This window comes from Apodemus sylvaticus, chromosome 3, assembly GCF_947179515.1.
Source record: "Apodemus sylvaticus chromosome 3, mApoSyl1.1, whole genome shotgun sequence".
In the NCBI taxonomy this organism is placed as follows: domain Eukaryota; kingdom Metazoa; phylum Chordata; class Mammalia; order Rodentia; family Muridae; genus Apodemus; species Apodemus sylvaticus.
In genome coordinates, this window is record NC_067474.1 from 167715190 (window position 1) to 167742112 (window position 26923).

A 26923-nucleotide genomic window follows, 5' to 3' on the forward strand; every position below is an offset into this window, starting at 1 on the left:
ATCACACACCTCGGGTGAGTCTGGCAGGATTCTTCCTGTCCCCACCCATCTTCCAGCATCTTTCTCAGAGCTCAGGACAAGTCCCACGTAGAGTCCTCGTTCTGGATTAAAGTGTAGGGACTGGGTTGTGGAGAGCAGGCTTGCCTCCTGACCACAGCCCTCCTATCCCCCTCCGTCACACCTCTTGACAACTACAGTAGATGCGTAGATGCTATGTAGTGTTCAGGGGAGGAAACCCCTGCAGGGCTGATGGCTCAGAGCAAGCCTCAGGATCCTAGCCAGTGCTCTTGGCTGTGGAGGCGACACTCTTCGTACCTAGGCGCAAGTCCCTCCTCTCTCTTCTGTCCTTCCTTCAATACACACAAGTCGCCGGGATGTCTTACAAATACTGGGAAGCCCACAGCTTTGTCCTCACCCTTCCCCCACTGTGGCCACACCCTGTACCCTTACTCTACAGTGTGTTTGTGTGTGTGTTGGGGGCGCGGGTGAAAAGGAGAAAAAAGCCTTGCAGGCCCCAAGGAGTCCCTGTCAACATTGACCTTTCCCCTGGCATGGTGACACCTGCCTTGCACGGGGCTGTAGGGCAGGGAAGAGCTTGTAAGTCTCCCACCCTGACCCCGTACTCAGCTTGCAGAGGGCAGGGGCGGCCAGGAAGGACAGGAACTCTTATATTCCTTGTCAAGGCAGAAGGCCTCAGTCCTCCAGTAGACTTAGAGAGAGCAGACAGCGGGCTTCTCCAGGAGTCACTCACTGCTCCACAGCTGGCACTAACACCCACTTCTGAGAAGGAACAGAGGCACCCTGCAGAGGCCCTGATCTCCTAGTGTTCCCCCTCCCCACCCCGGGGATGAAAGCAGAGATCTGTGGCGAGCTGTGTCAGGCAGGCCTCACCACCACCGTGTCTCCAAATGTCTGAGGAGAAGCAGCTGCGCCTTATGTGTGGGTCCTGGTAGGTTGGACCGGAAGCCGCACAAGAGCACAGGAACCTAGGGTGGGGCAGCAGGGTGTCTGCCCAAGAGCTAGCCCTGGATATTCAGTAGTTCTAAGGCTTGCCCAGGGAGCCAGCACGGCCCCGTGCCAGAAAAGAAACCCTGCCCTAGAAAGCCCGTGACCAAAGCGCCCTGGGTACCTGCCGTGGACCGGGACCCGCAGAAGAGACACGCTCCGCATGTTGGGTGGATGGCTGAGTCACTGTCCGCTGAACTGCATGCCACCGAGGACCACAGGCCCAACAGGAAGTTGGTGCAGCAAGCGCCAGGGCCCCATGTGCAGCAGCTGCACACTCTGAGACTAACAAACTGGGGCCCCTAAGGGACACCAGGGCGTGGTCTCTGGTGGGAGGGCCCAGCCACCCTGGGTGTGCGGACAGTGTCTCTGCCTAGGAGACAGGAGATTGGGGAAGAGGGAGTCGCAGTGGGGCAGAAGAGGCATCCTTGGTGTTCCTGCTTCCTGTCCACAGGGCCCTCCCAGAAGAAGGACGGGCACTCCCTATCACTTGGGACTCCTTTTCAAGGTGGGGAGGGACCAGATTCTAGTGAGTTCTGGTGATGTGGAAGGGAGCCTGCGGGCATTGTAGGAAGCCCTGTTTGGCTGTCACCTATCGGTCCTTCCCCACAGCCCCGTGGCAGGTTCTGCTAACCACCTCCTGCTCTGGAGATGGTATCCGGAGGGCCCTGGAGGCACATGGCTGGGATCTAATCCATGTCTGTCTGGCTTCAAGCTGCGTTCCTGGGTTTCTGCCCGTCCTACAAAGAAGCAGGTGACTTGGCAGGTGTAGACAAGGATGTCCTAGGGAGACTGGATCACAGGGGAGCCTCGTGCTGTGGGAAGGTTTCCTGCTGTCCTGTGGTCCCTGCCACACCCTCAGGATAGGTGCTGAGTGGTGGAACCCAGGCTTAGCTCAACCAGGCTCCTGACGACCTGGGGAAAGCCCAAGCTCTCTGCCCGGAGGGGAGGACGAATTGCCCGGAACAGCTAGGCTCCCATTCTGCCGGCCGCCTGCACTGGATCCCCAGCCTGGCCCTAACCTGTTCTTTATACTCAGTTTCCAGAGGGGAGGCTGTCCCCATCTTTATCAGGAGTGCTAGGCTCTGCAGCCTCCAGGGCCTCTTGTGCACTGGAGGAAAGGTGCTACTGAGTGCCCTGCGAAGGAAATTATTTGGGGAGATGGATGGGAGGAAGAGAGGGAAAGGGAAAAATCCTTTGAATGTTCTGCAAGAAAGCCAAAAATGTTGGGAAATGAACAAGCGGGAGAAAGGAAGGAGAAAAAATGAAGAGCTGTCCTGAGGGAGGGAGAGGATGAAAGAAAGGGACCTCGTATGCAACCCAGCCTGGGCCGGGAACCCGACTCCTTGCTGTGATACTGTTTACTGAATACGAAAACAGCACTCAAGGCCACTGGACAGACGGACAGACGGAAGGAAAAGCAGGACAGGGCCCACATCAGGCTCTGTCTTCCACACAGAGCACCTTCCCCTGCCCTGGAGCCCCTCTTGGGCCTCTGGCTTTGGACAGGCGATCCTTAATCTGTGGTGTGCTCCTGTGCAGTGCTCCTTTTGATCTCAGTATGGATGACATCTGCAAACAGGGGCTTTGCCCAGGGCTATAACAACTCGGATGGCTAGGAGCAGATCTCAGGGGCAACAGATGAAGTCAGGTATCACAGGCAGACTCCCAAGCCTCGCCAGCTGCTTACGCTAAGGCAGTCTCAGGCCTCCACTACGTTCCTGGCCTCTAAAAGTAAATCTCCGCCCGGCATGCTGGTGCATACTTTTAATCCCAGCTCTCAGGAGGAAGAGGCAGGTGGATCTCTGGGAGTTCAAGGCCAGCCTGGTCTATGTAGTGAATTCCATCCACGGCTACACAGTGAGAGTCTGTCTTAATAAAAAGAGTCTTGGTTCTGTAGCTATCTACCATGTCTTGTTAATTAAGTTGCTTTAGAGCAGAGGACATAGCTTAGTCGGTAGAGTCCTTGCCTAGCACCCAGGAAGCCCTGGGCCGAATCCCCAGCACTGCACAAACTGGGTATGGTGGTGCACACCTTATATCCCAGCCAGCACTCCGGTGGTAGAGGCAGGAGGATCAAGAATACAAAGCCAGCTTGGGTTATATAGTGAGCTCCAGGCTAGCCTGAGCTACACGAGACCCTGTTTCTAGCAAGCAAGAAAGCTACTTTGGACCAGGAAGGCAGGTGATCGGAGGCAAAGTCAGAAGGTCAGAAGCACTTAACTTAAAAATGCTGTCAATCGTAAAAAAAGACACCCACAGAAGAGGGGGTGCCTGCTAAGGACACAGCTGACAAGGGACCAACGCCCTCACAATATGTAGAATCCTTAAGCAATAACCTGACCAGAAAACAGGCAAAGGCCTCGAAGATACATTGTTTCAAAGATGCCCAGATGGCAACAAGGACAAGATGCTGAACAATACCCAGAGTCAGGGAATGCAAAGAAAACCACGAGGAACTACTGCCTCACGTTCACAGGGATGCCACCGCCAGAAACCCAGACAGTAACAGGCAAGTGAGACACAAACCCCTGCTCACTGCTGGTGAGCGTACCACGTCAAGTTTCTGTAGAAACAACCCGAAGGTCCCTCAGAAACATGCACGCATATCTGCACACGACCCTGCAAGTCCACTAATGGCTCTGTCCTTTGGTTAAGTATCCCTCTCTGGCACAGGTGTCAGTGGTGCTATTGAGGACCTTGTGGGATCTTTTGGAGGCGGAGCCTTGGTAGAGGGAGAGCCACTGGGGTTGGGCCGGGGGAGGAGGAGCCTTGCTAGAGGTAGAGCCTCCGGGGTTGAGCATGGGGAGGCGGAGTCTTGCTAGAGGACGAGCTACTGGGGTTGAGCCCCAAGGCTCTATAGCTCGGTCTCACTTCCTGTTCACTCTCTGCTTCCCGGGTGAGGCTGAGTGAGAACTGCCACACCCTACTCCTGACACTGAGCCCTATAGCCTGCAGTGACGTCATCCTCACCATGACAGACTGTCTCCTTAGAAGTGTGAGCCAAAGAAATCCCTTCTCCCTTGTCAGGGTGTTTTATACAGCAAGGAGAAGGCACCCCCACCCCAGGACTGAAAGCAGCATCTTATGGAAGTATTTGTGTATTCGTGTTCGCGAGAGTCTTGTTCACATGGAACCAAGATGAATAATTAGCGGGAAACCAAACGTGGCTGCCTAATCATTGAACAGAATACTATTTCCTTATAAAGGAAAGAAAATATGCACTTGTTACCACCTTGAGGTAACAAGTGCATATTGTGTAAGCCAGCCACAAAAACACAGTATGAGTCCATGAACAGGAAATACTTAGAGACAGGAGTGGGGTTGTAAGGGCAAATGGGGGGGGTGTTGTTTAGCTGCAGAGGTTCAGAGGTGGCATTGGCTTTTCTAATATGGCCGACACTGAGCCGCACACTTATAAAGGCAGGCTATATGATATGTCTTTTACAACGACAAATTGGAAGCACGCTTCACGCACTCAACAAACATTTGTATAGCCCTAGTACGTCTGCTGCCTGGACCAGCCTATGACCACTGCCCGTATGGTAGGTTGGGGACACAGCCTGCAGCTGAGTCCTGGTGTGTGTGTGGCTTCCAGAAAGACCTGTTCCTGACCGAAGGGGACATTCCTGGTATGGCCGCAGCGAATGTTGGGGTATCCCAGCAGGCGATGTTGGGGTGTCAGGCTAAGCTTGGGAGGTGTCATGCCAAGGGCAAGGAGCCGTGTTACAGTGGACTGTCTCCCTCTGTAATGAGCGCTCTGCTGATCTGGGAACCACCAAAACTCTTTTCCTAAGTGACACGGTCACAGTGGTCTACCCTACCCTCCAGGTTCTAGTGTGGTTTCTGTGGTAAACACCATGACCAAAGGCGACCGGAAGAGGAAAGGAATTGTCCAGTTCCTGAGGGAAGCCCAAGGAGGAATTGAAGCAGGGAGGCCGTGGAGGAGGGAGGCCGTGGAGGAGGGAGGCCGTGGAGGAGGAGGCCGTGGAGGAGGGAGGCTGTGGAGGAGGAGGCCGTGGAGGAGGGAGGCCGTGGAGGAGGAGGCCGTGGAGGAGGAGGCCGTGGAGGAGGGAGGCCGTGGAGGAGGAGGCCGTGGAGGAGGGAGGCCGTGGAGGAGGGAGGCCGTGGAGGAGGAGGCCGTGGAGGAGGAGGCCGTGGAGGAGGGAGGCCGTGGAGGAGGCTGCTTCCTACCTCAGTCCCTCTGGCTTGCCCAGCTAACCTTCTATACAGCGAAGGCCCATCTGTCTGGGATGGCGCTGTCTGCAGCAGGCAGGCCAGCCACTCCTACATCAACCAGCAATCAAGAAGACAGACACCCCACAGACGTGACCGCAGGCTGACATGACGGAAGCATGCCCAGGTTGTCAAGCTGACAAGATGAGCAGTCCCAACCTGGTTCTAGATACTTTTTTTTTTTTTTTTTTTTTTTGAGGAAAAAGAGCAGATGAAACCAGTTCACCTCTGGGCCAGCATGGTGAGGGTGCACATCAGAGAAGACCCAACAGAGCCCGGCTCCTGGGGCAGGACTCTCTAATGGGAGGGGCCGCGAGTCTGGCACATATCTCTAGGGGTGTGTGGGACCCTGAAAGGCAGTCTGTGGCCTGGTTGAGCGAGGCTTACTCCGGAGACCCAGTAGAATATTCTACAAGGGATGGAACATGAGCCATGCTCCCAGATACCTAGGCTCCTGACACCAACTCCATATCCCTGACTCAACTCCATAATCCTGTGGCCATCAGTCCCACGCGGGGGGGGGGGGCAGGCCCACAGTGTTCTGGCTGGATTCCACCCCCACAATCACCTGGCTACAGCCAGGTTTTCCCCGCCCACATTTACCCGGCAACCGCCAGGTAACCCAGCCCACTATAAAAGGGGCTGCCGGCCCCTCCTAGCTTTCTTGTCCTTACTCTCTCTTGTCTCTTGCCCTTGCTCCCCCCTCCCCATTCTTTCCCCTCTTTCCACGTGGCCATGGCCAGCTCTCACCCCTCTATTTTTTCTCTCTTTACTTCTCTCTTTTCTTTTTCCTACTTTTCTATAATAAAGCTTTAATGGGCTGCCTCTTATCAAAACCCGCCGTGGAGGAGCAATGGAAGCGGCCTCAGCGTCTCCTGCAGCCAGAAAGGAGCCAGGGCTTCCCCGCCTGGCCAGGCTTCCTCTACAGGTACACGGGTCCGCACCAGGACAGCCCCGCACCAGAATGGCCCCGCATTCTGGGCAAGGACCTCCACCCCCCTAGCTGGGCAGCCTCCCCTCCACAGGTACGCGGGCGCCCGCTCGTTTCCCTACAGGGGTGCAGTTTCCTTAACATGGTCTCCTCCGCACTGGTGGGTATCAACATCTCCTGCCCTGCAGGACCCAATGCAGATTATCCACTGAACATCATCAGAAAGGCTGACAAAGGTCCTTCTGTGTGTCCATTTCAAATAGGCTTCTCTGTGCCTGCACCTGTCGGGCCTGCTCGGGTCTCTCGAGACAGATGACGAATTGGGTCCCTCTGCTGTGTGACATTCTCCCCTGCATCTGAGGACATCTGGCATTGCTCTCCCCGCCCTGTTCTGGAGAGAAAGCTGTGGGCTTCTGATCCTCCCCCACAAGCGCTTGCCATAGGCTAATCCGTTTCTTTTTGGACCAAGGCTGTGGAACAGGCTTTGTGTGGGCTGATACACTGAGCCCTTCCCAAACCTCAAAGGCAGGCCAGATGACGGTGCCTGGCACCCAAGGGTGCTCTGCTGGCGGACACAGAGCAGGAACCCAGCCACGGGGCTTCTACTCTTCCTCAGGCGACATTTGGAATGGCTGGGGTTTGGAACATAAACACCCAGGCCGCCCTCTTTCTGAAATGACAACCACCCAGCGCTCAGGGCACTGATACCTGTCCAGTCTGTCTTCGCGGCAGTGGGGGGGTCCTGGGTGGGGCTGGCAAACTGCTGCTGACTGAGGGCCTGAACAAAACAGCCACCTGACTCTGATATTTCCAAATGGTTGGTAGAACACCAAGGGGGGCATCTATCATAACTCATGGCCTGTATAAAGTTCAAATGTGTGTCTGTAAGGGGAATTTTATGACAGCCATACTTGTGTCAGCTTGCTCTGTCCTCACAGGGGACAAGGAGGGAAATGGACGTTTCCCTCTTACAGGTCTCAATGGAGGCTATAAGGCTAATATCAGGTCCTAGTCGACTCTTCTCGGCTTGGCTGCAGGACCTCCTGTGTTCTGGGTTGTCATAGGCAGAGCAAGCTCTGGTGACCTTTGCTTCTTGTGAAGACTGGGACTTCCACAAGAGGCTCAATTCCTCAGGGCCCTGCTTATCCTGATCTCCCCCACAATGCCTCACCTCCTCACACTGCAGGTAGGGCTTCAGTGAACGGCTTAGCGGGGACAGACATGTTCAGCCCATGTGCCTGCTTCTGTTGTCAGTGACTTTCAATCAGTGGCAGAGCAATTAGATGATCCTGGATTCATGATCTCCACATCTCAATAACCCATCCCCAGCCTGCCTCCCGCCGTGTGCCGCACTGAATGCGCCGTTCACCGGATGCACTACGAAACTGGAAGTCTGTATGTAGACCACTGCGAGTTAGTGACCATCTGCAATCACGGCGAGGGGATGACCGGCGAGCTTACGGCATTTCACAATCTGTTAGTTACAGGAAACAATCTGTAGATCCCTGGTCCCGAGACTAGAAAAAGGCTTTCTAGAAAGGCAGTGCCTGGGGAAACGGCTTGGTCAAGACGATGCTGTGGAAACGTGGGGATCTGAATTTGGATCCCCAGGCCCCTAGGTCAGAGGTGCGTGCCATGGCTCGTGCCTATCCTCATACACATATTCACAACACACACACACACACACACACACACACACACACACACACACACACACGAGACAGAGACAGACAGAGACAGGGAAATAAGAGACAGACACAAAGAGAAGAGAGACAAAGATACAGAAAGACACACACATGAAGGGCTGTGCCTCCCTTGCAGACACCGTGACTCCTAATCTGCTCCCCACACTCCCAACCCTTGTCATTCCTGGCCCCCAGCCCCACATACCTGCCCCGGGTTCCGGGATCTAGCTCCTGGCCCTGCCTGTGGTCACGAAGGATAGAAGAGACACAGGCGCATCCCAACCCCGGCCCCGTGTTTTCCTGGCCACCGGGCTCTGCTCCTCCTGTGCACTCGGCTGAATTTTCAGTGCTTGCCGACTTCCCAGGCATTCTTAGTGTCCCACTGTGTCCTCCTCTTAGGAGGTCACAGCCTCATCTCCCTGGGGATTTGATTCACTAATCTACTTTGATATCCGGTACCGAAGGTGGACCCATTTCAGGGGTGGCGTGACAGGCGGCTTGTAGCCTGTTTCCATTCAGAACCTCACTCTGGAAGGAAGGCAACCCACAGAAGGCTGGTGGCTTCTGCTATGGTCTCCTGAGACCATTTTCTTTCTTCATGGCCCTGTCGCCCCAGAGGACACTGGGAATATCACCATGGTCCAAGGTCTGACACAGTTCTATCACTGCACACAGAAGCTACAAGTTGACAAGCTATCGTAAAGGAAAAATATGGCTATCTGCCAATAAAACTTTATTGAGGAAAGCAAACAAACACAGCCAGACTGGGCTGTGATCTGCTGTCTGCTGGCTTCTATATCTGCCAAGCTGGGTATGATGGTACAGCTTTAAGCCCAGCACTCAGGAGGCAGAAGCAAGTGGATCTCTGTGAGTTTGAGGCCAGCTTGGTCTACATAGTGAGTTCTAGGACAGTCAGGGCTATACTGTGAGACTCTTGTCTTAAACCCACAAAAAAGCCCAACCAAACAACCCCCTAAACTGCCGGGTGACACCCTCTATGATGTAAGGAAGGTAGCTGGATAGATCACGCTCACCGTGCATGAGCACTGTGTGGCTGGGGCCTGCGTATTTGGCTAGTCTTTCTGTGGGGGACATTCTAAGTCTGGAAAGAGACCCCCTCAAGGTTGACGATAACCTTCCATGCTGCTGGCTGAGGCCCTGCCCTCCTTGCTTAGCAGGGTCTGGGGATGAGGGTGGGTGGGTCAGCAGAGCGCCCATTCCACTGAATTGCTTCCCTTCTGCCATCCATGACAGTCTACCGGAGGATTGCGGTTCTGATTAATCTCTTGTGGAGTGAACGCCGTAGCCGTGGCGGCCTCCCCTCCTCGACACTGCTCTCCGGCAGAGACTCAGCACTGAGGACATCTGGCCACGCGACGCAGGCTGCTGCCTTTGATGCGACACTATTTTTGGAGACTCTTTTTGCCTCATTTATTTTTGATTTGAGTTGCTCACACAGTGTGTTCTCTTGCTCCCTCTCCTCTCTCTCTCAGAGTTAAATGCGTGCAGTATTTTTAAACCCTGCTCCCGTCACCTCGTGATTAGCAGATGAGCCATGTACCCGGGCAGAGGGGCCTCCTGTTTCAGCCCTTGGTTTTGGGGGGTTGGGGGTCTCACTCTCCTGAGTGCTGGGGTAGCTAGTCCTAAGTCGGAAAGGCTGGGCTTTATGGACCAAGGGCCTGCACTGAAAGCCGGATTGTGAGTGACCAGGGTCTGGGGACATCCAGGAGGTGTCCCCTGAGTACCACAGTAGAAGGGCTGAAAGGTATCTTCCGAATGGCAGCCCTGGACTGGATCCCCGTAGGGACAGGTGCTGGAGCAGTTGGCAACCTGGTGAGGCCTGGATATATTTCACAGGAATTCCTACCTTTAATTGTGGCCCCAGGCCACCAGGTTGTCACTATCATTAGCTACAGATGACAACTACGGAACTGAGTTTTCAAGAGGTAAAGCTAGCTTGCTTCTGGCACTGGGTGAACAGCAGATCTGGAAATCTATGCTCAGAATCCAAGCTCTGGGCCATCCCCAGCAGAGCATTCAAACCGCAGAGGAGCCCGAGCCCAAGGCTTGTCCCAGGGAGAAACAGAGGTGACCATGGGCTGATGAACCTGCGGTGCTGGGGCCTGGGTTGGCTGATGGGTTCTGTGTGGGGGTATGACAGAAGACAGCAGGCAGGGCTCAGGGTTTTGGAGATAAGGGGTCCCCAGCTGGTGGTGTCTGTGTCTAGCCTGAGTACTTCTTGGACATCTGGGAGGGAGTGTGTGTGTCCCTAGTATGTTCCTCTCTTATGCCGCCGCAGGCGTGACTTCCTCGGGGTGTTCTTCCTGGGGTCCCCCTCATTCACGCATACCTGTTCAGAAGGCTCTATCTGTTCTGCCATGTCCCTGTCAAACACACACCTAAGCCTACGAATACTGCTCATCTGAGTGACCGCTCTGGACTCAAAAACCCAGAGGATGACCACAGGGCGTGTCTCATGGCCTGCTGAGCTCCCGCAGACTCAGGACAGGGCCTGAAGCCTGGTCAGTGTCCCGCATACCGCGGCCCAGCGTGTGCAGTGTGCCACCTTAGGGACGAGCAGTTCCTTGCTTACAGATAACAGAGATGTCAGCGTGGGGCCCCAGCCAAGCAGGATGGAGGAAGCAGAGCCGTGGGAGGCGTGTTCAGCCGCTCCCCTTGGAGAGACAGCGTGCCCTGTGGTGTTTGCTGTCTCCTTTGAGGGCAGCAGCAAGGTCCCAAGCTTTCAGGCTCTGTCTCAGCCAGATCTACAGTTCTACACTGAGATGATGATGTCTTCTGAAACATGCATGGTGTGCCAGGGTTCTAGTGGCAGCTGTGTGGACACGCCCACATGTGAACACATATGCATAATGCACCCACACATGTATGCACACACACACATGCACATGTGCACATAGACACACACACATGTATGCACACACATACACATACACACGTATGTACACATATGCACACGCATACATGTACGCACACACATGCCCCATTACTAACCATGACCATATCTGACACCCCCACTATTTCCACCCTATCATCTTTACTATGACGGTCAGCACTACTTCTGTTATCACTTCTGCAACCATCTTACCTCCACTATGACCCTCTCCATGGCCATCTTCACGTCCACATGACTCTGCAATACCACTATTGTCACAACACCCTTCACTATCATTGCACCATGACTCACACCGCCTCTACCATCATCTCCATCATGACCACCCCATCCCTTTCCCCACCAACCTCCATCTCTGCCACGAGCATCTCTGTCACCTATATAATTACGTTCACCACCACGGCCATCTCCGCCACCTTTATCACCACTAATACCATCACTATAACTTTACCCTTGATCACCACCACCGCCATCACCACCCGCTGTGATCACCCCCACTGCCGCCATCACCCCGGCCATGATCATTCCCCACTGCAATCATCCCATCATCCCCACCATGATCACCCCCACGGCCATTGTTACCGTCACTTCTGCAACCATTGACCCTCTCTGCCTCTGCCACCAGAATTTCTATTACTGCCTCCACTTTTGCCACCCAAGCCATGACCACCTCCACAATCTCTAGCACACCGCCATGTCCACACCTACAGACCCCGCATCCATCCAATCTTCTCTACCATCTCCATCACCACGTCTACCACCTCCACCATTACCACCTGTACCATCACACCAAACACCATGACCATCACCATGACCATCTCCACGACCATGACCGTCTCTAAGACCATTGCTGTCCTCAGCCCTCCCGTTTCCAGCACAATCATCCCCACCACCTCGCCCACCACCACGCCTATCACCACCACTTCCACCATTTCTTTTTTTGTTGTTTTTTTGGGGGGGGATTTTTGGTTTTTTCGAGACAGGGTTTCTCTGTATAGCCCTGGCTGTCCTGGAACTCACTCTGTAGACCAGGCTGGCCTTGAACTCAGAAATCCACCTGCCTCTGCCTCCTTTAGTGCTGGGATTACAGGTGTGCACCACCACCGCCCGGCACTTCCACCATTTCTACTACAGCATCATCGCCTCCTCTACTACCAATCTCTCCTCCGCAACGCGGCCGTGCCTACCATCCCTTTCTTACCTCTGCCCCACACCCACCCCGTCTCTAATGTCTGCACCCTGCTCTCCTCAGCCCTCTCTACCGCCACTTTTCTATTTCTGCCAGTTCTACCCCTAATCACTCCAAGTCAGCTTCCATTCTCCCAAGAACATCTGCTTCTACTGGCCTGCTCCTGCTCCTCCCCCGAGGGGTCCCCGGGACAGTTCTGCTGCTCCAGCTTCCGTTCTTGCCTTCAGACCCAGCAGCCCCTCCCTCTACTCTACACCATGCTTCACTCAGCCAATGAGGGTCCAGGTGACTGTGCCCTCTGCGAGGTCATGTATCTCTGTGAGTTCAAGTCCAGCCTGCTCTACATAGTGAAGTCTAGGTCAGCCAGGGCTACACTGGCAGATAGACAACAATTAACGCAACTCTGAAAAAAGGGAATCTGAAAACCAAGACGGATCTAACCTGGGTTTTCCATCTCTCTGTCCCTCTCCTCTTGGCACCACAGATGACCTTCTTCCCTCTTTTCTTTTTAAAAAAGATTTATTTACTTATTTTTATGTATGTGAGTACACTGTAGCTGTCTTCAGACACACCAGAAGAAGGCATCGATCCCATTACAGATGGTTGTGAGCCACCATGTGGTTGCTGGGAATTGAACTCAGGACCTCTGGAAGAGCTGTCACTGGTCTTAACCGCTGAGCCATCTCTCCAGCCCCACTGATGACTTTCTACCAGCATCCCAACTGTCAACTAAGGGACCTGGGGGTGACTGGTGGTGACAGGGGCAGAATTCCCAGCAAAGGAGTAGAGTGCTTGACCTGGGGTCCTCATGACCCACAAGGCTGGGGTTGTCAGAACTTGCTTCGAGCAAGCCTGGGTCTCACCGGCAAGGGTCTGAGATTTACATCGACAGTCTCAGTAACACTGGCTTTGCTGTCGGCATATAAAGTTTTGTTTCAGAATAGTTAGTAAAAACTAACTCTAACAAGCTGTGCAGGGTGGTACACTCCTTTAATCCTAGTACTTTGGAGACAGGTAGGAAGATCTCTGTGAGTTCAAGTCCAGCCTGGTCTACACAATGAATTTTAGGTCAACCAGGGGCTACATCAGTCTCAAGACAAATACACAAACAATTAAAGCAACTCTGAACAAAGGGAATCGGAAAACCAAGATGTGGTACCCGGGATTCCGACTCACACCGCGAGTCACCAGATCACGACACCTAAGTGTGAGGGACACTTACCAGGGCAAGAGTGGGCAACACTGAGGGCCAAGGGACACTTGCCAGAACTGGAACAGGCAACACCGGGGGCCAGGGAATTTTCCCTGGTGACCACAGGCCTCATGGCCTCATTCCCAGAATTCCCAGGAGAGAGCATGTACCCGGCAGAGTGGAACCCCAGGGCACAAAGTGAATTCCAGGACATCCTGCAGTACTTCTTTCTTTAAAACTAAATTTATAACCCCTTTCGTGAAAGTGTGTCAGCGTCCTTCCAGTTATAGGGAGCTGACCAAGAACTGAGGGAGAACCCAGGCCGCAGTGGGAGGCTCTGGGAGGGGGCACCAAGCCTGGAGGCTTCTCTTCTGACTTCATGCAGAAAGCCCCATTCTACCCACTAGCTAAACCGCCTGCCACCTCTCTCTGCTCCTCCGCCCACGGTGAAGTCAGGGAAGACCCTCAAGGTGTGCAGGTTGGGGGCTCCCCCATCGAGTACATCACTGACGACTAGTCTCACGATGTCATCTGAGTGACCTACGTTCCCAGGGATGCACATGTCCATCAGGGCCCATTTCAAACAGGGACACAGAGAGCGTGGCATGCAGCTGTGGGAGAGACACCGGCCATTTCTCCTTCCCAGGGGCAGAGTGTACCCTGGGTGCCTTCATCTTCCTTCCTGTGGGTACACCTGGTTTCTTCCTGCAGCTGCTCTCAGAAGGAGCAGGGTAGGAGTACCTGGAGCCTCTTTGGGGGACTCAAATCACAGTCAAGGTGGGAGACATTTTCGGTCGGGGGCACCCCTGCAGAAGCAAGGCCCATGGCCGACTGGGGACAGATCTGTGTTAGCAGCTGTGAAGAGGTAAGTCCCTTTGGCTCTCCTGCTCCTGTAGCTTCCTTTCTGGAGGGCACTCCTGAGCCCCTCAGGAGTCTTGTCTTTCAGATAATGCACAGAGACCCAGGGAGACCAACCCTGGGGAGCAGCTGGCCATCACAGAGCACTGGATGTGGACTTGGCTTGCCGTTTTCTCTTATAAAACCTAAGCCTTGTCTTTCCCACTAATCTTTGGGGCTTAATGGCTCACGCCCCAGAATTTCTGTCCCACCATGTCTGGAGGGGGTCTCTAGAGAGGCAGTGCCTCCTGGCCTCTACACTTACTAAGCTCCCTTGGGGACAGCTAATGTGAACCTCTGAGGAGTCCAAGCAGCACCTGAAGGCCTACGTGATGAACTCCCATCCCAGGACCTGGCTTCTGCTGACCTCTGGTTGTCTGTGGTGTCTCTACCTAGCCTGCAATTTCAGAGATGGAGAGTCTAGGTCTAGTGGACGGTCACCGTGCCAGGTTGAGGTGGGGTGGATGAGGGGCAGGTGGACCTCTCTCCCACAGAGGGGTAGAGAGTGCAGCAGAGAGGGGGGGAGCGGTGCACAGCCAATGTCTGCAGAGTCTGGAAGCTTCTGCCGCTCCTTGCTTGAACATCCATCGTAAAGGGATAGAGAAAATGCTGAGTCTCCTCTCACGGCTGGGTTGAGATTTTAAGTGAGCCAAAGCAGAAGGCTGGTGGGGGCGGGGGTGGAAACGGAATCCGTCCCTAGGAGACTGTTCCAGTGCCTGACTCAGCAAGGAAAAAAGGGGCCCTGACTGCTCAGAGCCCAGCCCGAGGGTAGGTTTTAACCACGTGCACCTCAGGGTGAGAGAAGGAAGAATTTGGGCAATTCTAACATGGGAGGCCTCAGTGGGAGGTCACCAAGCCGTCAAGCATGGGAGACCTCAGTGGGAGCATCACCAAGCAGATGCCCTACCCCTGGGCCACGCATCCCTGCCCCCAGGTCCCTGGTCCCTTTCTGTCTGGAGCTCTGGATAAACCCAGGCCTCGGGGTCTCAGCCCTTCAGTGGCCGACAGGACACTTGCTTGGGGGAACGGCTGGTGTTGTCATTTCTCTTGAATGACACTGATTGCCGCAGGAGCTGCTGGGCAGAAGCCATGTGTCCTTGAGCATCCCTGGGCCACTGTATGCAGCTAGGTACCTGGCATGGAAAGTTAATGCTCTGGGCTGTTCCCCAGAGCCTGGTGGCGTCCTGTTGCCATCCAGAGGTTGGGACTCTCAAGAGCTCTATCAGTGCCTGGAGGTGGCCCTCAGTCACCATCCTGAAGAAATCAGTGTATTGACCCTGCTTCCACCGTGGAGCAGAACCAGACACTTGAGGAGACACTGGCTAGGTACCGCGGCCAGTGGTTTGCCTCTTTTACCACGTCACCCGTTTTCTAGGGGACAGAACCTCTAAGATGCTTATCCCTGGGTCTTCCCTCAAGTCCACAGCATGAATTTGTCCTCCTAGGAGGAAGCCAGTCTGGTGCTCTAAACAAAAAGTTTGTACCTTAGTGCTTCCATCTGCTCTTGGGACGCTGTGTCTCATCACCTGTGCTGGACTGCCTCCTTACGGTGGCCAGCTCTGCCCTAACCCAGGGCGCTGAGCTTCTAGGACCAGGAGAGCTGTGCCTCCCAAATCTGCCAGCTGGAGCAGGCAGATGAAATCCTATGATAACCCTACTCTTAGTCAGGAGGTGGGCACTTGGCCCTGGCGTGGGCCCCATGGCCGCTGTTTTATGAGACAAGATCCCACACAAAGGCACTTGACTCCCAAGTTCCACCTCTTCACCTCACTGTCTAGCCGGCAACACTTGACATGCAATCTCCACTGGGTGCGAAAGAACCACCAGACTAGGAGACAGGTCATGGAAGCTTCCTGATGGCTGATGTGTTGGGGGGGGGGGAGCTGGGGTTGGATAAACCTGTCACCATGGGTGTGATCACCCCCCAATTACATCCACAACCCACCGCTGGGGCCTGTGAATGTGACCTGATTCGGCTAAAAGGTTTGTGGAGATGTTTATGATAACAACAACAATGACGAGATGCGCTCATCCTGCACCAGTGCGTCCCTACCTGAAGTGACAAATGTCCCTACAAGAAGAGGTGACAGACACCAAAGGCATGTGACGGCAGACACCAAGGAGGCAAGCCAAGGCACACCAGATACCAGCAGCCGCCACTAGACACCCAGAAAAGCCCGGAAGAGACCCTCTTGTCCCCAGCACTGCCACACACCTAGATTTCGATTTCAGCCCTGCTGGATGAAGAGAAGACATACAGCTATTTTGAGCCACACTGATTAGGACACAGATATGGCCAGCTTTCCTGGTCCACAGGCTCCTGGATGCCTTGATGTCTGAGATCACCACTAGCATTAAGCTTTTCCTACACAGATCCGGATCACAGGAAAACCTAATTGACAAATCAGGCAACTGAGAAGATCAGCAGTAATAAAATAACAATTACGAAGATAACCCTAATAAGAGTTACTAGTTGTTCATGTCGGATACTTCCCACTTAACATTTTCAGGCCGAGGTCACCAGATTGGCTGGAACACAAGCGGAGATGCGGAGCGGGGACACCCTGACTTTTAAGTCCTTCCACCCGTAGTAGCAGGTCGTAAGGGGACCAAGGGACAGCCTTTTCCCTTCACTGGGTCTGGAGTGCTGTGGTCCCAGCCTTGCACTTGGTGGGAGAGGGAGGTCTGCTGGACGATTATGCTCTTCAAGCCTTCCTGTATGCCAGCGTGGCACGCTGGGGTGTCCATGCTCTCCGGGGGACAGCAGGAATAAATAACAAAGGGTTTCAAAGAGGATTACCCCTGAGCACTGCCACGTGATGTGACGGCGGCATGAAAGATTAATTCCGTGCCCGTGCAGCGTGCAGCAGCGGTCTGGAAGCCGGCTGCACTCCACCCCGTCCATTAAAGCCCCGGTGAGTAAAAGTGGATGAGAAAGGAATCCACAGGGCGCCGTCTTCAATGCCATGTAATTAACAGGGAAAAACTGTGGTGAAAGTCTTGTGTGGAGACAGTGGTTATATTTGTGGAAAGTCGCTGGGCAGCACAGGTCTAAAGCTTAGGTCTCCAAATCCTGTTGTGTGACCTTATCCTGTCAGGTCAAAGGGAGCCAGTGAGGTGTTCGTGAGATTTCATCACAGCCTCGTTTAGAAGAAGATGAAGGATTGAGTAATGTCTAAGCCAGGCACAGTGGCACACACACACCTCTAATCCCAGCATTAAAGAGGCAGAGGCAGGTGGAGCTCTGTGAGTTCAAGGTCAACCTGGTCTACACCGTGAGTTCTGGGCTAGTCTTAACTACTTAGCAAGACCCTGTCTCAAAAAAAAAAAAAAAAAAAGCAAATTAAAAAATAAGGAACTTTTGGAGAGACAGGAGGGAGGGATCCGGCCATGCAAGACGGGTCCTTGTTTGGGACAATCTGTGTTATGACATGGGGCAAAGGCTCACAGGTGCCTAGGTTTTTTCAGGGGCTGCAGACAGATAGCTGAGGGTGACCACACCTCTCCCTTTCTTGGGAGCTCTGAGTGTCCACGTGTGAAGGAGAGAAAGGCCCCTCTAGGGCGGGTTGAGGAGCCCCACAGAAACCTCTTGCTTGGAAGCATCAGCAAGCATGAGCAGCCATCTGCGGTCTTCATTCTCTTCCCTGCCTCTTAGCATCATGGTGTTACCGGCCCAGGAATGAGGACATGAGTGATCTCATAGGTGTCCCACCTGGTCTGTGGTCACGAGAGCACACTTGACACTGGGACATGGCATTGTCATCTGTATAGCTCATGCCTCAGGACTCCTAAGAAAATTACAAAAACTGCAAAGCGCTGATCTCCGAATGATGCTTTAGGTAACCGTACGGTTCTCCACTGGGCTGCATGCACAGCTGTCCTGGGCCGAAGGCGGCTGTGGACCACAGGTCGGATGTGGACCTTGGTAGGGCTTGGAGAAAGAAGAAGTCTGACCTTTGTTACTGCTTGACTTGTTCTCACCTGTGATGCAAAGGAAACCCCCGCGGGGACTGATTCTGTGGATGGGTGGGGAGGCCTACAGGGTTCTGAGTAACTACGCATACATCACGGGCCACTAAGCACCTCGAAAGCTAGCCCACGGTGGACTCCAGCTGCCAATCGAAATGAATGCCCACAGCACAGACGGTGGTAATTGGCATGGTCATGGTTCTCAGCTCCCAGGGTAAGCTGGGTCTCTGCCCCCAGTGAGGGTAGATGTTCCGCTGTCCACTCTCCTCTGTCCTGGCATGCTGGGAGAGGCATGGCCTCCTCTGCCTGTCTCCTGGGAGCACTTGGTCTGGATGGCCCGGAATGGCTTTTGCAGAGTGAGAGCCAGGGCTGCTCAGTCAAAGTATCTTCGCCATAAAATACAAGCTGCGTCCCGCCTTGGCAGTGCAGGTCGAGGCTGAAGGACAAGAGGCAACCCAGCTACACAAGCGCCATCAGACTGAGATGCGAGCTCCGGGCCCACAGCGGCCTCTGTAGCAGGCACTGCGTCTGGAGCCTCCTTGTCTCGGGGTGCCGGTCTCCTGTCATCTCTGGCCCCACCCTGGTGCCTCTTGTAGCTCAGCACATTCCAGGCAGGACTACTCTGGGGATATGGGAAGGAATCTTGGGAAGTCCTTCAACAAGGCGGTTAGTATCATCCAAGCCTCTGGGCCTCGGTGGTTGTGAAGGCTTCCTGGGGCCTGCCAGGGCTAGCCTGGGAAAGCTGAGATCCTGGAGGGCTATCCCCAAGGTGAAGGTTTTAGGCCTGAGGCTTCTTCACAGGGCAAATGCATTACAAGTCAGGCCCTCTGGGCGGAGGAGACGAGGGTCAGGGGTCACAGGGCCGTGACAAGACTTGTCTCTAAGTTCAGCTCATGGATGGCATCGCTTGAGTTGGGAGGGTCCTGGGAGGCAAATGTACTGAGTCCAGACACCCTGGGCTTCCTTACGTCTGGGAAAGCAGCCTGGGCGTGGCCACAGGGACATGGTGTCTGTAGTGTTCTGTAGCGGGCTGGCTCCAGCACCAATAACATTCACAGTCATGTACGAAGGGCTTCCTAGAGAATGGAGCCCAGAAAAAGAGAGTCCCAGATGGAGGGACATATATGCTGCACAGATTAGGATCTGGGAAGGTCTAGCACAGGTCTGATGTCTGCCCAGGAGCAGGGTTCTCTGACTCCCGGGGGACCACCTTATCCACGTCTGGCTCTTGCCCATCCCAGCTCCATAGAGAATGCTGGCTCAGATGCATGGTGACCTCAGGTCTACCAACAAGTAGGGGGTCTGCTTCGGCCCCAGTCTCCCCTTCCTTAAAAGGAACTACCTGCATTATGGAGGCAACGAGTCTGGAGAGAGCCCCAGGCCTCTGGTTACAGGAGTCTTGGACTTTAGCATCAACTCTGAGAAAAATAGCTGGACCAGGCATCCTACTGAACCTGGGATCAGGTGCTCTCCTGTCCCTTCCAGGAGCTGGGAGGAGGGCCCCCGGCTCAGGGCTCCCCCAGCCTCCCACCGTTCGTTCCACATGCTGTACCCTCAGGCCTGGGCAGGCCTCGGCACCCGTACAATCCAGCAGGTGGCTGGGACACCCCAGAAGCTCTCCACGGTTACCATGGTTATCAGTTGTCACAGGGTGAAGTGAAACCCTTTTCACAGCATCCCCCAGTAGCGCCCACTGGGCTTTGCCAGAACCTTCTGGTATGGGTGAATCAGAGAGGCAGGGAAGGCCAACTGGGCACGTGGGCCCTGTGTGTGGGTGTCTGCAGACAGGGTGTTCGTTACACTCAGCTTAGCCCCTGTGACCTTCCCTGAGAGCGCTGTGGGCTCAGTGGCAGAACTAGAGGTGGGGTCACCCTGGTTAGCGATCATCTCTCACACACTAAGCAAGCACCTCACCTCGGCCACAGGAGGCTGGAAACATTCTGAAGATGTTTGGGACCCGGGATCTTGGTTTAATCAGCAGGACAACTCCTTTCCCTGTGACACACGACACCCTACGCTGTCTACACTGGTCTCAGTGCCACCTCCTGGCCATGGTTTCAGGCCTAGCTCCACTTCTGTTTCCTCGTTCCACGGCAGATACTGTGCTACCATGCCCACTGAACAGCAGACATTTCCGTGGTTGCTTACATGGCCCCTCGGTCCTCCCTCTCCGTCAGGATCCCGGGGGTTAGCAGCCACACGCATGGGCCCAGTACAGAGGGCTCTCTGCTGAGCACAGTGGGGAGAGTAGCATTCCTGCCGCCACAGATCCCAGGGCTGACGCAGAGCCCAGGGGACAACCTTCATTCTTCATTTAAAGAAGTCCTTTCTGGGTAAAGCCACTGTTTTTTTTCTAGACAGCTTCCACGCGAGGCCCACTGTAATTATTACACGCAGCTCTTATATGGCAGGACAGTGACCAGGCCCCACAGGAGGCGGCCTCATAGTCATCCCCAAACTGTCGGGATGAGGAGAAGGCATGGCAGTATTCCCCAGACCCCCCGAGTGCTTCAGCGCAGGCATCGTTGTCCCCTGAGCAACCTTCTGCCTCTCACAGGGCAGAATGCAAGCAAGCAGGCTTAGGCCTGCTCTCCTGTGAGGAGCAAAGTGCACCTGTGTCCCTTTGGGAAATGCCGGGATCCACAGAGAGCTGGGACTCCCTGTGCAGATCCGCCTCTGGACTCTGCATCTTCTGCGGAAGAAAGGGGACAAGATGGCCTCAAGTCTCCTGTCCACGACACCTGAACACCTCTTGGCCTGAGTGACTAAAAATGCCCTCTATTCGTTGTCATGGAGAGGCAATACCCCCTGGGGGGAGAAGCCAGCAGGGGCAGGAGGGGAGGGGAGGGGAGGGGAGGGGAGCGGAGCAGAGGGGCACAGCTCATGGATGGCCAGGTGCAGTCAGGAACAACAGGCATCCAGTCACACACGCACACAGCGGTGGGATCTGCTCCTCTGATAGATGCTGGGCCAACAGCACCCAGAGCAACCTCCTGCCAGGAGGCCTGGGGACTAACAGGAAGCTCTGCCTTCGTGATGAGGCGATAAGGCGCACTTTAGATCCAAAGCTGAGGAAAGCTAGCGGCTCACTCCAGTTGGCCGAGGACTTGGTGCATTGCTGAGAACCAATGGAATCATGGTGAAGACCTCCCTTTTAGAGCTTTCGGCTGTCCCCTGACTGTCTGTCACAGCTTTAAGGAAAAGTTAGGGAAGTTCACCGCCATACCAAAGTAACGAGGGAGTGTTTCTCAGAGCATGGGGCTGGAACCGCAAGATCTAGGTCTCTTAAAGCTACAAACAATGGGGGTCTGCCCAGCTCCACGGAGGACCCTCGGTCTGTGTGGTCAGCTCAGAGCCCAGGCTCTGTAGACACGATAGGTGGACCTATGATTTTGCCTTGTGCAATCACACAGCCCCAACTCTGTGACTGCATAAGGCAGAGCACACAGTAGGGCCAATGGAGGCTTAAGGGATGTATTATGATCCCACAGGTCCAGAGCCCCCCACCTCAAGCAACCCCGTAAGTTAGGAAACAGAAGGACACACCATGGAAATCACCTATGCGAGGCCAGACACAAGGCATTGGGTGCTACAGACACCAGACAGAAATGGGACTTCCTGTCACTCCCGAGCCCGGCTCTCCCTCACCTGCTCTCTCCCTCCTTTCCTTGTCAAATCCCAGAGCCTTCTGGGCAGTGGTGTCTGGAGGATCAGCCAGAGAAGGCTAGGATCTGGGTCCTGATTTCATACGCGCGTGGACACTTTGGGATCGCTATGTTAACTTCCAGGAATGCTTCTACTTTGACCTGGTGCACAACAGAGAGACTTCACCTTCAGTGAAGGCGCCTGGGGCCCAGTGGGGCCCAGCCTACAGTGGGACGTGCCATGGAGGCTGTTCTAAACTCCCGGTCACTTCTGGGCACAGGGCTCTCCACCTCTCTCCACTCAGTCTTGTCTGTGACACACCTCCTCCCTCCCATGCCTTTCCCTCTCGTCTCCAGACTATGGAATGATCCAGGGTGTCCCTTCGTCCCATCTCGACCTTCGACTGCCCTGTTCCCTGGGTGCAACCCTCCTCCCATCTCAGAACTAACTGCCAGGCGACCTGGGCTGACTGGCAGTCAATCCCGGGTCCCAGCTCTCAGAGGAAGCACGGCACCACTTTCCCAATGCTTGTGGGCACAGACAGCAAGGCTATGAGCCAGTCTAGCCTGTGTACCTGTTAGCCTCTCTCTTGCCTGCTCCTTTTGATCTCCACAGGCCACACAGGCCCAGCAAGAACAGTTTGGGGCTCCTGGGCCCCTTCTGTTCTCCCCATCACCGTCTAGCTCCAAGGAAACGATGGCCTCAACTCTTCCCTCCCAATCACCCTTTCCATTCATGTTCATGCACACATCTTAGATTATACTACATCCTAGCCATGATCCAGCTGTCCCGGGTGCTCCTTACCCCATGGCCTTACCCTGTAGGGTCCTCCCAGACAGTCCCTTGCAAAGGAATTTTATTCCAGCAACATGGCAAGGGATCACATCCAAAGACCTTCTAGAGCTCCGTGATCGGCTGGAATGACGCAGCTTTAATACCTCTGGCTGGGATACAGACACGCCCTTAGCACGCACCTTCCATCCTAAACAATGAAGGTAAGGGTAGTTTATAGAAAGAAGCACCCCATGCTTGAGAGTGATGTCTAATCGAGAGGCAGACAAAGTGACGCATCAGGAAAGGTTTGACGGAACGAGTCAGAGATAGGATACGGCCAACTCTGACAGACTGAATCATAGACTAGATATGCTATCACACATCCATCACATATGTGATACCATAGACTATCACAGGAAAGAGAGGCTACTTAAGAGCAGAACGGGGAGGAAAAGGCGTACCGCCTGTGGCAGTTTCAGAGACAGGTTGCAGAGAGAATGAGCCAGACGCAGGCGAAGAAAGAATGCGCCGGAGAATGAGAAGGAGCCAGAGAGCAGAACAGAGCAGAACAGAGTGCCCTAGTTGGATTGAGGCCAAGCAGAGCAATTCAGTCAGAAGCCGAGAGAGAGAGAGAGAGAGAGAGAGAGAGAGAGAGAGAGAGAGAGAGAGAGAGAGATTGATGTCTTCAGACCTCACCTTCTCACGACACTCATGAGTTACATGACCAAAACACCTGACAAAACCACTTATGGAAGGAGAGACTTATTCTGGCTCGCAGTCTGGAGTGTCCCAGTCTATCACGGCTAGGAAGCGGCGACAGAGTTCACAGCAAGGTGAGCCTGTGGCAGACACGACTTACGGAGTAGACACAGGAACCAGTGCCTGGGCTATGCTTTCAAAGACCCACTCCCTAGCAACCCATTTCTGCCCACCGCTCCCTGTCTCTTAAAGCTCCTGCTGGGGCAAATGGGTCGAAAACTCGAGTCTTGGGGAGGCACTGCCACACAAACTTTAATGGTCATCACCAGGTTTTGGTGGTTTCTGGAGGTGGGGTTGTTGCAAGTCAGGTAAGATGATGCCGTTGGGGCAGGCCCCCATGACAGGGCGGGTGGCAGCTCTATGAAGGGGGCAGAGACCGGAGCCACATACGCTTGTCTTGGCTTCTCACCAAACGGGGAGCTGTGCTCTCAGACTCTGAGCAAGTGAACATGCATTGTTTCTCTTCTTTAACGTCACTGAATTCGTTATTGTCTCCTTTTAATTTCTTTTCATGGACAGAATGAGGATAATTTGGGGGGTGGAGGAGAGGATCGAAGGGAAAACAGGGGAGGCAGACTGGAGAGTTCAGCAGGTGCCAGGAGGAGAAAGACTGAGCAGAGTGAGGGAGAAAGGGTGGGTTTCCTGAGGGAAAAGGTTTCCTGAGGGAGAAGGAAGGGAGCAGGGGGCTCAGTAACAGCAGTCTGTAAGCTGCTGCCTGGGTGTGGAGGGGTAAATGAGGAGGGAGGGGGAAGGGGGAGGGGAGGGAGGGGAAGGGGGAAGGGAAGGAAGGAGGGGGAGGAGAAAAGGAGGAGGGGGGGAGGGGGGAGAGGGGAGGGAGGGAGAATCTGTCCAGGGTGTCAGGACAATGTTTGGGTCACAGTTTCAGCCAACGACTGGAGAAAGGACAAAGAAGGCGGGGAAAGAATTGAACTTTCAGAGTTAGAATTCAGAAATTGGGCATGCTCGGACTCTGCAGCCAACTGCCAATCCTCCAAAGGCATCTCATCATAGCAACTGGAAACAGACTAAGACGTGTCTCTTCACACAGAGATCTTTCAGTTTCTGGGTTGGTGACGGATCTCCACTGCCCAGGGAGACCAGTCAGGAAACCTGTCCTAGCCGGACCTGGATGGAGGGTGGGAAGTCTGAAACTAGCCAGCCTGCAGGTTCCTGCATGCCGGAAAGAGAGGACGGGCTACGTATGTGGAGGAAGTTCAAGAGAGACATGTTCTCAAACGGGATACGACAGCGACAACCCCACAGAGCCACCATCAGGTCTCTGGGGGCTAAACCAACACCAGCTGGTGGTGCAGAGAGAAGCCTGCTAAGACCCTACTCAGCAAGGGGATGAGTTCAGAAGTTGAGACAGCTTGGAGCAGGACCCAGGGTGGGCAGTGTGTGCTAAGTGCGGGCCTTTGAGCTTTCCCGCGCTAGAAGGAGGATACGAAGACTGGAAGTTGTCTGGACCACCTTGGCTGGGAGACTCTCGAGCCAAAGGGAAAACCAAGTCACAGAAGAGGGATGGAGTTCCTGCCTGATCCAGGTGTGTGTTCTCCTGGGGAGGGTATGGTTCTTTTTGCTTCCTTGACATTAGATAAACCAAAAGAGCTCTCCCCAAGGACTTAACTCTTGATAAGCCAGATCTACCACAAGTACCCTCTCTCTTGGGATCTTGGACCTCAGGGACATCTGAGAAGATTTATCCCACAGAGGTGAGGGGTTTTGGCATCTGATGGAATGTGGCAGGATCACAGAATGAGTATGTGCCACCCAATCCTGGCAAAGATGATTCTTTATTAGCTGGGAAGGGTCCGTTTCCTTGCCACTCTATGCCTCAGTTTCCCCTGAGGGTTAATAAGCCTATTATATACAGTTATTCCCAAGACCCCGAGGTGAAGGTCAGATGTCCAGTTTCAGTGAGGACTCCCCCCACCCCACCACACCCAGAGCCCTGGCTTCATGCCTCCCAGCTCGAAACACACGGTCACGAACAACCAGAGTCCTGGTAGTCTGCCAGGTCGGACCGGCTGGAGTCCCTGAGAATTTGTTGTGGTCAGTGACACCTCACCCGTGGCCTTCCCAAAGGGCAGCCATCGTGTGATTGGGGTACAGGTTTCCTCCACCATGGACAGCCATGAAGCGAAGTGGGCTCATGTATGTTTCAAGCATGTGGTCTGTGCTACTTGGTCACTACCTCTGTTGACCTTGAAGAAAAAGAGTCTCTGTCCTCTGGGGCCTGAGGCTGCGGGGTGGTCCAGACTCTTGTACTTTAGAAACTTCATCTCTACAGGTCAGAGAGACTTCTTGGATGCTGGGAGAGACGATGGAGGCGTGGCATCTCTGGTCTGGACACTCCCTGTCAACCTTCCCTGAATGCTAACCCCTGGCAGCTGCTGCTCTATCTCCTGACTGTGCTCTAGGAAAACACGCTGGCTCTGGTAAAGACTACCGGGAATCTAACCAAGGCTCAAACGCGTGTTCCTTCAGGCTAGTGTCCTCAGAAACTGAAACACGTTCCCCAAACACAAGGCGAGGACCCCTCTCTCCAGGTCTTTCCCAGAAACCAACACATGGACATATTTCCTCCGGATCACTGAAAAGGACAGAGAGAAGGCAGCCCCTGGGTGAAGGACGCTTTTGGAGTGGGCCGGCCACAGAACCCTTGTCTCCTTGGTTCTTAGCTCACATGGCCTGAGTGTCCCAGCTCCCTGTCTCCTGCAGGTGACTGGCTCCACATCCATACTTACAAGATTTAGGACCCTAGAAACACGAAAGGGGCTTCAAGTTTTTCCGATGACACCCCTCTCTCTGCCCATTGTCTCTCACCCCTCAGATCCTAACTGGTACCCACAAGGCATTTGTTGGCTGGTGCAGCATACAGGCAGAAGGGGTGGATCTCTGTTTTGAAGGGAATCTCCCCCCAGGCTGCTTTGGAGACAGGGCTCTGCTCTAGCCCATCACTTGAAGTACCATCAAGGCTTGTGTGGTTTTAGACAGCTTCCCTTGGGGGAGGCTGCAGGCTGGACCCTACTGGCAGGACCTCAAGGGTCAAGGGTACTTTGAGGACCCCACACTGGGAAAGAAAACACAAGGCCAAGACCCCAGTAGTACACAGTGGCCTGGGCTCTGCAGAACACATGTCGGCCAAGTAAGAAGCAGGTGGATCGATGGGACACTTCACGCACCCAGGTCCCCAAACCCTGCAGTGCTGGGCCTGGGTGCAGCTTGTTCTTGGCACTGAAAGGAGTTGGGGGCTGGAGTTTCTGAGGGGGAGGAGAAACGGCAAAGAAAGAAGAAACCGAGGCGACAGATAGTGGGACAGCTGCGGACTGAACTTGGTGTTCCTGTCTTCGATGTAGATATATTAATTTCCATAAATGCTAATCGTCCACCTCTCCAAGAGCTATTACTTAATGTCATCTTCCCTTGGATGTGGTTCAACACGGGGCAGAGTAGATGGAGAAAGAGGCACCCCACCCCCACAACTGGTGGGTCCCTGGCTCCCGCCCCTCTTCCAACCAGGCAGCTCAAGTCTGCTTTCAGATGTAACCCTCTCGCCTTCGGAACCCAGACCCCCTGCCTTTAAGACAGGTCTCTTTCACACCAGTAAGCAAAGAAAGTTACCAACTCCAAAAAAAACCCAAAACCCAAAACAAAAAAAAAAAAACCGCTGAATCACACAGTGAGTGAACAGTAAGTGGGGGATGGGTAAGGAGGGGGATGGAAGCCT

The 26923-nt window shown here is 54.2% G+C and overlaps 1 protein-coding gene across 4 annotated transcripts in view; it reads right to left on the reverse strand.

Moving 5' to 3' along the window:
* The window catches only part of Kcnab2 (potassium voltage-gated channel subfamily A regulatory beta subunit 2), an 87417-nt gene that overhangs the window by 59496 nt on the left and 998 nt on the right, over positions 1-26923 (reverse strand). Inside the window, exons 1-2 of one of the 4 annotated variants that reach the window (XM_052178303.1) lie at positions 1130-1380; positions 10-101 (exon numbers count right to left, since the gene is read on the reverse strand). The exons of 1 other annotated variant lie outside the window; for it this stretch is intronic. The gene's annotated coding sequence lies outside the window, so the exon portion shown is untranslated. Of the gene's footprint in view, positions 1-9; positions 102-1129; positions 1381-26923 lie in introns of those variants that run through there. 2 more of the 4 variants (XM_052178301.1, XM_052178304.1) reach the window with 2 other exon arrangements.